The sequence below is a fragment of the Lygodium microphyllum genome, chromosome 12 (assembly GCF_053477565.2).
Source record: "Lygodium microphyllum isolate KBCC chromosome 12, Lygodium_microphyllum_v1.1.10, whole genome shotgun sequence".
Classification (NCBI taxonomy): domain Eukaryota; kingdom Viridiplantae; phylum Streptophyta; class Polypodiopsida; order Schizaeales; family Lygodiaceae; genus Lygodium; species Lygodium microphyllum.
The window spans coordinates 59,307,647-59,320,165 of record NC_141146.1 but is presented as its reverse complement, the minus strand read 5'-3'; the positions used below and the strand labels follow the sequence as shown (position 1 = coordinate 59,320,165).

The 12,519-nt window shown below is 44.9% G+C and overlaps 1 protein-coding gene across 1 annotated transcript in view; it reads right to left on the bottom strand.

Moving 5' to 3' along the window:
- The window catches only part of LOC148027806 (DNA polymerase V family), a 64,894-nt gene that overhangs the window by 32,853 nt on the left and 19,522 nt on the right, over nt 1–12,519 (bottom strand). The gene's annotated exons all lie outside the window — the stretch shown is intronic.

The window sequence follows — 12,519 nt, the reverse complement described above, 5'->3', positions numbered from 1 at the left end:
AAACATAGTGCCTCAATCATTGGTCAAATAACAGTTATTAAGGTAGCATTGGGAGGATTTTTTTTACTAAGACATTACTCAACCATACATGTTACTCCCTACCAAAACCGGTAGGGAAACAGTACACTTAAAATGACCTGGGATTCGGGAAAAACCAAAAGGAGTCACATGCCAAAGGAAATCATAGAAACATGGGATGGGAGACAAGAACAGGGACAAGCATGGGGGATGGCCAAACCTACAGGACAGAGACACAGAGGGGGGATGGCATTTTTCAAAATAAATGAAACCGTGGTTTTCAGCAATTTTACTTTTTATAAGAACTAACATTTGAAACTTTGAAGACATGACTTTACATCAGATTCTTAACATGCAAAACACATTGATGCACATCAGTTTTTTGCTGCACAGCAGATCAGGCCCTGAATAGGCAGAGGACATCCAAAGCATCTGTCCTTTTTTAAATTTTTTGCAGGTTTTCTTGAAGGATGTCTGTGGCAGACCAGTACAACTGGGGGGATTGTGGGACCGTGAGGACTGAACAAAGTAACAACCAAGACCGTGAAGACCGGAGCTCACAAAGCCATGACCACAAGGATTGTGGGACAGGGCCAGGTTCCTTCCTGACTAGCACCCACCATCTTATCATTTTCTCCCTTCTCACACTTCCGGGGATACTAGTGCCCGATTGGCGATTATGGCACCCCCTATGCAGGCGTCTATCCTAGCCTCTCTATCTACATCAAAAAAATCTGGATGGGATGAACTATCCATTATAGTTGTGCAATGTTGAGTGCATCCTCAACAGTTTTGAGCTTAGGGATTTTGTGTCAGTCCCTATTCCGCCACCTACCATGGGTTCCCGTGTTTGAGCGGCCTTTACTCAACAGCTTTATGGAATCAGCTGAATGCAAAAACCTGCTCTTTTCTTTTCTTGAGTTATGCAAATTTTGTGCTCTTGCATGTAGGACACATCCGCACCACTACAGAGGTCTACTAGAGATTGGCATCTCTTCACCAAGTCCAAACATTCGAGCATCACATATCCCTCAAGTTGAGGCTATGATAGCTATCAGTCACAATCCACCACAGTGAAGGAATAACATCAACGAGATGGAGGAGATCCAAGATGAGCCTACATCCCTCGGTAAGATCTTGTCTTCAGAGGACCTTGTTATGACCCCTCTCACACCTCTTGTCACCGAAGTAGGTATTCACAACCAGTCTTCTCACCTCTCATATGAGGGACACTATTATTTGGAAGAAGCTAGTCTTGATCTAAGCAAGAAGCGCATCACAAAGAGAAAATTTAGTAGAGCTAGTGCATGCCATTTCTTTGCAGCATCATCTTTAACCAAACGACAAGCCAAGCAAAAGAAAGGGAAGAAGTCCAAGAAATCAAAGTCATCTTCAACCTCTGATACAAATTCTAAGGGAAAATAAAGGATATCCCAAGTATCTTCAAGCCATCTTGTGGGCTACGTGTTGATGCCCTTTGATCCATGATCCGGGATCCCTAGGCATTTAAACTCTCATTAAATGCAATTGTTGCCCCTAGTATCCTAGGCAATAAGTGTGAGAATAACAAGTATGTTCTGATACCATGTCAAAATATGTGACGATGCAGAGAGACAGTAGGAATTGAGGGGAGAAACACAATGTGTATAGCAAACACTCAGAGCAAAAAGAAACTCAAGAACACAAAAGAAGATGATGATGAGGCACTAAATCAAGCTATGAGAAGGAAAGCTTATACAAACCAGCTGAAGCTCAAAAATGACTCCACTATTCTGTCTGAATCACGAGGCAACACCTATAGGGAATTTGCACATTAAAGGGAATAAAATGCAGTCCTTCAGGCAATGGGCTATTAAAGTAATCACTGGAGGTGAAGGAAAGCTATCGAGGGAGCAAACCACAATCCTCTGATGCCATCAAGGAGAAAGAAAATGATCACTAGCTATCGAGGGAGTAAAGTGCAGTCCTCGGATACTAGGAGATGGACTAGGGCTACAAAAGCAAATGCCAAAGGCATGCGTGAGCTGATGCTTAAGATGGAATGGAAGTCACGAGATGAAGGGTCAACCACCAAGAGGGTAACACAACCTATGAAGGCCTATCAATCTAAAAACACAGCTACGTGGGGCTACAGAAACTAATGCCAGGCATGGAGGTGATGCTAGGCAAGAAAATGTTGACGCCTAGCTGGGGAAGATAATGGTAGGCAAGAAGGAAGCCTCCAAACAGCCAAATGCAAATGTTGAGCGATGCCAAATGAGGAAGAAGCTTGCGCCAATGTTGTTGATGCCGATGCCATGCTAGGAGAGCTCCAAACGCACGACCTTATGATGAGAAACAGGGCATGTTGAGAAACCCTTCACCCGCAGTTTGCGTTTTTGCATTTCTACGTTTTGCGTTTAGGGTTTGCAGCCCCAAAAAGGGGGGTCATCCTAGATTGACTCTACCTATTTAAGGCCACTCTCTCGTTCATTCCTTACAGCTGATTCATTCAGTCCGTCACCTCTTCTTTCCAACCTCTCCACTACCCTCACACCCCTTCAGAAGGACATTGCGGTTCGTGGTTCGTAGCTGTCTTTATCATCTTCCTTGCACTACGGCACCCTTGTACCCTTGTATCACATTCACTCCATGATTCAAATCTTCATCATTCCATTCATCAGAGTTTCTTCTCTCTTCTCTTCTCTTCTCCATGTTTGCGGATTTCACTCCGTGTTCCTCCCCGCAAACCCTACTGTCTCACTGGTACGTCATCTTTTGATAGGGCACATGGAGAAGAGGGTGAAGATGGTGTAAGCCAGCCACAAGCCTCAAACTGCAATGTCCTCTTGAAGGAATGTGAGAAATAGGGGGAGAGGCTAGAGAGAGAAGATAAGTGTCTAATGACAGAAGAAGAGTCGCAAAGCATGTGAGTGGTGGTAGTGAGGAATGAATGAAGAGGTACCCTAATTATAGGCCTTACACCACTAAGTGGGCACCTACTAATAAAGTGCCTAAAAAGAGGGTGTCAGCCCTTTTTGGGGCTGTCAATGCAAAACCCTAACTAAGGTGGATACATGGAAGAAGTGGTTTCTCTACAACCATTCCCTCTCAAGCCCAAAAATGGATGAAGAAAGAGAAGTAAAGAGAGGTAATCAGAAGATATAGATGATCCCTAAGATCTGTTGAGCTAAAAATGGATTAGCTTTACTTGAACAACCCCAAAACTTGCTTAATTAATGAAGAAACCTTGTTTATTTAAAAGAAACGTGATCCTAGAGAGTTTCTGTGTCCCATAAGCACAAACCCACTTGGGAGGGCCCAAACTTTCTATAAATACATACGCTGCCCTCCATTCAGCTTACAATCTCGTTTTTGCAAATTTCAGGTATTTCAGCTTGTTGCCCGCACCCTATTTGCGGACGACATCTCAACCAAAGCTGTCCATTGCTGTCTCCAGTAGTTGGCGCCTGATTTCCAGCCCTCTTCACGCAGTATGGAGCTGATCCTAGCTTCTGCATGCTATCGCCAGGCTGTCGAGCCTGCTTTGGCAGCAGTTTTCTCTCTCCTACAAGCTGTCGAGCCTGCGTTTGGCAGTTTTCTCTCTCCTACAAACTGTCCTACCTGCGTTTTTAGTCTTTCTCTCTCTTGCAAGCTGTCTTGCCTGCGTTTTTAGTCTTTCTCTCTCCTCACTGTTATCTGCATCAGATCAAACTTCTCACTATTGTGTTTGCTAGTATTCGACATCCGAAGGCTACCTTGCTACGATTCGGGATCCATTCAGAGTACAACACGCTCTCCAGCTCATTACCCCTGCCCTAATCCTTGAGATACAAGAGTTCGAGGTTCAGTATTCATTCACTGCATAGTGTGTTTGCTGCATGAGCATTGTATATTCAGCGGTTATATCACTTCAGTTATTTTCTATGCTCATTCTCTCTTAGTTACCTTAACCCTAAATGTGTTCCTTTATCAATCTGTGCTTTGTTGTACGATTGTTATTTGTATTTCTGTGATCAGAGTACTTCTTTACATGGTATCACAGCCTGGTACTCTCTGAGAATCCTAGGCCTTTGATTTGAAAGCTCTCCGCAAGAAGCAAGAACAACAATAGGTTCAAATGACTTCGAACACATCAACACCAATTCAGTCTCCAAAACAACTATGCGGAGAACCGGGCGAGAGTGGGCAACAAAAACAGCTTGCTCCACAAAGTTTGAACATGGTGGAAGACACTTCTAACAACACGGAAAAAAGGATATACAAGCTTTCCACTAAAGAATATCGTGTGATCATGGACTTTAGACGAAAGAAGATTGAGGAGCTAGATCGAAGGATTGCCCTTCAGGAGAAACTGCTCAATGAAGGTATGCATGAATTTCTCTCTTCAGATGTTGCGCATAATTCTAATGATATTACACGGCCGTCGAGACCTTCTCAAGGATGGACCCCCTTGTTGGAGAAAGAGATCCAGAGGATATTCCATTATTTCATCATCTTCCGACCACTCTAGTGCAAGGTACTTTAGATTCGTCTTTTGTTCCTTCGTCTTTTACCTCTTCAGCTTTGCAATATACTGGTAGAAATCATAAGAAAGATAGAGTACAATCTGTTGACTACGGAAAAGGTTTTCTTGAGGACCAATTCTTGTATATTAACACACGTCGTGGGGATTATAAGAAAAAATCAGGTACCTCTTCTTCTACCCTTCCTTCTTTTCAGTTTACTTCTCAAAATCAAAATGAATTTGGTATTCCTATTTCTACATAGTAGTGTGCATCATCATCATCATCATCATCATCATCATCATCATTTCATTTTCAATCATTAAATGGTAAAAATGAACAAAATGCATCTGCATCTTTCACACCACAAATTCAAAACCCACCCATCCCATCACATTCTTCCGTTGTTTCCCCACTTCCCTTCACACCATTTACATTCCCCTATCAAACACCTCATGTTACACATCACACCGCACCGGGAGATTATGGAAACATAGACACCGCCTTCAGGACCTCATCCTTTCCTCCATCGTGTTGAAAAATGGCAGCCAGCTATGGAGAGAGAGAGAAGAGAGACAATGACAGCAAGAGAGTGAGCCGAAGCAAAAAAAAAAAAAAAAAGAGTGTACTTGCTAGAATGAAAGATAGAGTGAAAGTACAACTTATGTTTAGGTCAAGGGTTGACCTAACCAGCCTTCCACCAGCTAACTAGAGTTAGGTTTATTTTCCTCTAGAGCCTGATGTCACTACTTTAAGTTTCTAAGGCACTAGGTGTACACAACTTACATTGACACTTTAATAAGTGTCCACACCACACAAACTACATTGGGCGTTGCCCATAGAATTGGCAAATTCTAACACCCCCCTGCAGTGTCAATGTGATGAAGTACAAGGATAATCAATCACCAAAGGGTAACAAGTTTAAGGACTTTCGAAAAGCCTCAAACTTCTCGTGTGGTAGTGCCTTGGTGAAAATGTCTACAATATTTTTCTATGTGGGTACATACATCAAGCTGATCTCTCTTGCATAGCATCTCTCTCTGACATAATGGTAATGCACCTCTATGTGTTTCGTGCGAGCATGAAACACAAGATTTCGTGCTACTGCAATAGCACTCTAACTATCAAAAAGAATGGGTGTAGGGCCATCCAATAGTAAATGTAGATTAGCCAACAATCTGCACAACCATACACATTCCACTATTGCCGTGAAGACTGCTCTATACTCAACCTCACAAGACAAGGTAGCCATTGTAGGTTGTTTCTTGCTTGGCCATGAAATGCATGAATGGCCTAGAAAGAAACAGTGACCACTAATAGACTGCCTAGTGTCTGTATCACCAGCCCAATCTGAATCACTTAAGCCTGTAAGTGCAAGTCTCCCCCTCTAGGAAATAATAATGCATGTGATTGAGTACCTTGCAAATATCTAAAGATCCGCTTAACAGATTGCATATACTTGCTCACCTGAGATACTGCATATTGAATGTCAGGGTGTGTGTTGCAAAGATAAATAAGACAGTCAACAGTCTGGCTGTAAATTGCAACATCAGACATCTCTTCACCATCATGCATAGACAGCTTTAAGCCTAGCTCCATAGGAGTGCACATAGGTTTGCAATCTTGCATACTAAACCTATGTAACATCTTATCTACATATTGTGACTATGACATGATGATACCATGCTGATTTTGGGTGAATTGAATCCCCAAATAATAGTGTAGGCAGCCCGTATCTGACATAGCAAATGCATGTTTTAATTCAGCCTTAAAATCTGCAATTTTTTCTTCTGTAGGTCCAGAACAGCATGTCATCTACATAAAGAATGATAATCAGCAAGTCCCCCCCCTCATTCTTAATGTATAGAGTGGGAGCAATTGGACTATTTTTGAACCCTTTGCTAGCCAAATAAGCATCAATTTTGGAGTACCATGCACGAGGAGCCTGTTTGAGACCATAAAGAGCTTTATGCAGCTTGCATACCATATGCTCTTTCCCCTTAACCACAAACCCTGGAGATTGTGACACATAAACATCCTCATGCAAATCCGCATTCAAGAATGTTGTCTTAATATCCAACTAATGTACTTTCCAACCATAATTTGCAGCCATAGCAATCACACATCTCACCGTACTCATACAGAATGTAGGAGCAAAAGTTTCTTCATAATCTATGCTCTTCTTCTGTGCATAGCCTTTTGCTACCAACCTGTCAAAGTGCAGCGATGTGGTAAGCGTAGGACAAAGATTGAGAGAGAGTGAACACAGAGAGGAGAGAGAGAGAGAGAGAGAGAAAAGGAGTGTAAACGCAGAAAATCTGCGGTGTAGTATGCTGTATAAGAGTGCAGAAATACATAAGGGGGTAGAGGAAATATCTGCGTATGTCTCCGACTTGATGACCTCGATCTCCGTCAGCCCGAGCACAATCTGTCTCAGCTAACAGATCTTCAAGATCAAAATCTGAAATCACTGAAGAATGAATAATCAAGTGTGCCACAAGAACCGGCTATAAATAGCCAAGATATAATAAATAACAGTATCAGGTCGGCTGCATTTAATGCAGCCGACAGCAAAAATCTGGCCAACTGTGCAGTCCGACTGCACTGTTGACGTGGCACTGATGACATGGCACCTCCTCTGCCGTACTGTGCTGATGTGGCACTGACTGTCCAGGAAATGATTGGCTAACAGCCCCTCTCAAATCCTGGACAGGTGAAAAGACTGAGGGATCTGGAATGCTGCCAAAGAAGAGCCTGGGGAAGCACGTTTGTAAACAAATCTGCAAGATTATCCTTCCTCTTGCAATATTCCACATCAATGGTCCCATCCAGAAGGTTCTCCCGAATGAAGTGATACTGGATCTCAATGTGCTTCGTCTGGGTATGGAATACTGGATTCCGTACCAAGGCAATGCAACTCTCACTGTCGCACCGCAGAAGAGTAGGACAAGTCTGGAGGCAGCCAAGCTCCTCCAACAATCTCTAAAGCCACACTACCTCACATGTGGTGGAAGACACAGCTCAATACTCCATCTCACTAGAAGAAAGGGCTACCATGGGCTGCTTCTTGCTACTCCAAGAGATAACACCTGTACCCAAGATAAAACAGTAGCTTGTAGTAGACCGTCGGTGGTCCACATCGCTAGCCCAATCTGAATCACTCCAACCTGCAAGAACCAAATCTGAAGCATCTATGCCTGCGGGATAAGAAATCCCTAAGTCACAGGTCCCCCTCAAATACCAAAGAATCCTCGGGGCAGCCTGCCAATGCACCTGTTTGGGTTCCATCATGAACCCTGCCAAAAGACCCACAATAAAACAAAGATCAACACGAGTGTTGAGAAGCCAAATCAAGGATCCAATCAACTGACGGTAGCGTGAAGCATCCATTAGGGGAGAGTCTGAGTGTGAAGTGGCCTTCCAATTCGGATCCATAGGAGTAGTAATGCGCCGACAAGTCTCCATCTCAAAAGCCACCAAGAGCTCCTAAATGTACCTCTGCTGAGAGATGAAAATCCCCCCCAAATCCGTCATCTTGAATGCCTGATATAAAGCTATCTTGGTCTCTCGGACCTTCTGTGCATGATCCCCTGTCAAAATCAAATCATCAATATACAACACAAACAACACACGACCAACCTCGGAAGTGTGCACATAAAGCTGTGGATCGGCCTTGGAGTGCCAATATCCCAACTTCGACTAAAGAAACGAGTCAATCTTCTCATTCCATGCACGCGGAGCCTGCTTGAGGTCATACAAGGCCTTCTTCAACCTGTAAACTTTCCCATCCGAGGATCCAAAGCCAAGAGGCTGCTCAACATAGATCTCCTCCTGCAAGTCACCATTCAAAAAGAACTTCATATCCAACTGATAAACAGGCCATCTCCTATGGCCAACCAAGGCAAGAACAGCTTCAATAGTCGCCATACGAGTCGTGGGGGCAAAAGTATCATGGAAATCAATGCTTGGGCGCTAAGCAAAACCTTTAGCAACAAGGCGAGCCTTGTATTTGTCCAAAGAACCATTGCTAAGGTACTTGGTCTTGAAGACCCACTTGACACCAATCACCTTCTGGTGAGAGGGACAAGGCACAAGAGACCAAGTGCCATTCCTCTCAATAGCCTCCAACTCAGCTTCCATGGCCTTCCGCCAATGATCAGACTGCAAAGCCTCCTTCACTGAAGTGGGCTCTCGATCCTGCATAACAGAGGTCAACAAACAATAGTTGGAGCAAACAACCTCCGAAGAATGTGCATGATTTCTCCGTGACCTCCGTGGTCCATCTTGCGGTTCCCACTCCTCAGAGACCCCCTCGATCCCTGAATCTTGGAGGGTGTCACGGGCCCAACGAGGAGGAGGACAAAACTCTCCCCGTTGCTCTCCATCTACTGAAGACTCAGGAACATCCACCGACGGAAGCTCCTCGAGGGTGGCTAGTGAAAGAAAAGACTCTGAATCCGAAGAAGAATCTCCATCAAGAGGCTCTGGCTCCAAAGAAACTGTCTCGGGAGACCAACTCTCCCCTGGATCTCCAAGGACGGGGTGCTCCTCACCCCCCTCTGTGGCCGGTACTTCCACGAACCGCACATCTCGGCTCGTGTAGACATCCCGCTTAACAGGATCAAACAAATAATAACCTTGGGATTGGGAACTATAGCCAACAAAAACCTGTCGTCGGGAAGCCGCCTCGAACTTATCACGCTGCATCTTCGGAATGTGCGCTTAAGCGTCACACCCAAAGATCCTGAAATAAGAGCATCACGCTTAGTTCCAAAGTAAACCTCAAAAGGTGTCATCCTATCAATAGCCGAAGTGGGAGATCGATTAAGGATGTGAACTGCGGTAGCCACTGCCTCGGCCCACAGAAATTGAGATGTCTGTCGGTGCTCCATCATAGTGCGTGCCATCTCGATCACACTTCGGTTTTTCGGCTTCAAAATGCCATTCTCTTGGGGAGTGTTGGTGTTAGCAAACTCCTGGTGAATACTCCTATCTGCACAAAAACAAGCAAACTCATTAGATATAAATTCACCTCCCTTGTTTGAATGCAAGGTCTTCAGTCGTCGGGGCCAGAACGGTTCTCCTCAAAAAAAAGCCAATCCTTGAAATGAGAGAAAGCCTCCGACTTCAAAGTCAAAAAATAGGCCCAAGTCATCTTGCTATAGTCATCTACGATCAACATGAAGTACAAGCTCCCCTTCAGGGACTCAATCCTCATCGGGCCACAAAGATCCATAGATACAAACTCCATGGGTGAAGTAGACCGCCTAGAAGCTTTGTTGGGAATCGCATCCCGATGTAGTTTCCCATGAATACAGGAGACACATGGCTGATGGCTCACCACTATGTCCGGCAAGCCTCGGACAAAGGACCCTCGCGATGCCCTCCGAAGGTACTCGTAGTTCAGGTGGCCAAACCAAGCATGCCATAGCTCAAACCGTGTTTGAGAAGTAAGAAGAAGAGAAGTAAGAGATGAAGAAGACTTCAATTTGTAGACTTCATTCTCCTCGTACCCTGCGCGGAGAACCTTCCTCGATCCACGATCAAGGACTCCAATAGTATCGCTATCAAACTCCACCAAGAGGCCAAGAGTACAAATCTTATGAACCGAAAGTAAATGATACCCCAATCCTGGCACATGCAACACCTCAGAGGTGTGGGTACCACCATGTCCATCTGGAATAAGCTGCATCTCAACCCGCGCAGCAATAGACACAGAAGAGCTGTCTCCAATGAGAATCTGCCCACACGAAGGTTGCAAATAGGCAACACCAACAGAAGGAGTCATGTGCCGTAAGGCACCACTGTCCACAATCCACTCTCGAGCTTGGGGAGCTGTCATCGCATCATCAGAAGTCGTCGGTGTAGAGTCCTCAATGGCTGCTAAGTGTAGAAAAGCAGTTGATGAGGGTGCAGCCACCCCTCCAGAGTCCTTCGTGTCCTTCTTCTTGGTATCCTTCTTGTCTTTGTCGGGGCAATTCTGTCCACAATCCACTCTCGAGCTTGGGGAGCTGTCATCACAGCATCAGAAGTCGTCGGTGTAGAGTCCTCAATGGCTGCTAAGTGTAGAAAAGCAATTGATGAGGGTGTAGCCACCGCTCCAGAGTCCTTCGTGTCCTTCTTCTTGGTATCCTTCTTGTCTTTGTCGGGGCAATTCTTCTTCCAGTGACCAGTCTTTCCACAAATATGACAAGTTGATTCCTTCTCCTTGTCCTTCTTGGATTTGTTGTCCTTTTTCTTCTTCTTTTGGTTCTTCCCCTTCTTCTGAGAGGCTTGACCAACCAATCTCTCTGATTTGGAAGCATTCTATCCCTTCAATTGTTCCTCCTGGTCCAAGACCATAGGTACCAACTCTTCCCACCGAAAAGTCAACTCCCGCCCTGAAGCAATAAGAGCGGAATAAAAAGTACCAAATCGTGGCGGCAACTAGGATAGTAAAGTGATCGCCATGTCTTCGAAGAAAATAGGCTTCCTCGCATTTTGAACCTACATCTGAAGCTGCCGAAGCTTGTTGATGTGTTCCCGAAGTGAAGAAGACTTATTCACGGACGAAGTCCACATCTGCATCTCCAAAAAAACCCTCTTCATCAAGGTCATCGGGTTGTACATCTGGTTGAGCTCCAGCCATATCTCACGAGCCACCGTCAAGTGCTCGATGTGAGCTATCATGGCTGTGGTGCAAGACAGAAACAGAAAAGATCGAATCCTTGCATTCAGTTTGTCCCAATGAGACTGGGCCTTAGTAAACTCTGCACGAGCATTGGAAGATAGTTTGGACCCATCCCTCACCGAGGGCCTGTGAATCTCCTTCATCACCAATTCCACCAAATCATAAGACTCTAAAATGGCCAACATCATCACCCACCAAATGCGGTAATTGTCACCATCAAGCTTTTGATCCGTTGAAAGAGCCGATAGAACAGGCACCTTCCTGTCCATGATCGCCTGGAACTCCAAATCAGTCTCTATAGACATGTTAACCTGCAATAACTGCACAAACGCAAAAGCAAACCCCTCTGATTGTGAAAACGCAGCCTTCTAGGACTAATTTCTCCACTGCCCAAACCTTCTTCACCTGCCAGAGGCAATGAAAAGGTAAAATCTACAATGAAAGGCCTCAAACGCAGCCTTCCTCCCCTTCGAACAGCAATAACCTGCAGCAAATTCACCAATTAGACTCCTTTCCCGAACGCCCACGCTCGCTTCAGCCTTAATCCGATGCGCAACCCCCCCGCTCGCCCTCGAAACTTGGAAACGCAACCTTGTGTCGCGCTGAAATCTCCTCTTCAGATAGGTTCAGCCCTCAGTCAGTCCATCTTCACCGCTCTGATACCATGTCAGAGTGCAGCGATGCGGAAGCGTACGACAAAGACTGAAAGAGAGTGAACACAGAGAGGAGAGAGAGAGAGAGAGAGAGAGAGAAGGAGAGTGTAAACGCAGAAAATCTGCGGTGTAGTATGCTGTATAAGAGTGCAGAAATACACAAGGGGGCAGAGGAAATATCTGCGTATATCTCCAACTTGATGACCTCAATCTCCGTCAGCCCGAGCACAATCTGTCTCAGCCAACATTTCTTCAAGATTAGAATCTGAAATCACTGAAGAATGAATAATCAAGTGTGCCACAAGAACTGGCTATAAATAGCCAAGAAATAATAAATAACAGTATCAGGTCAGCTGCATTAAATGCAGCCCACAGCAGAAATCTGGCCGACTGTGCAATCCGACTGCACTGCTGACGTGGCACTGATGACGTGGCACCTCCTTTGCCGTATTGTGCTAACGTGGCACTAACTATCCAGGAAATGACTAGCTAACACAACCGCGCTTTGTACCTGTCAATTGTACCATCAGCCTTGCGTTTGAGTTTAAAAACCCATTTTGTGCCAATGGCCTTCTTGACAGGTGGTAAATCCACAAGATCCCATGTAGAGTTAGTGGCAATAGAGTCTAACTCATCCTGCATGGCCTGCATCCAATGTACATCTTGCTGAGCTTCGTCCAAGGAAGTAGACTTA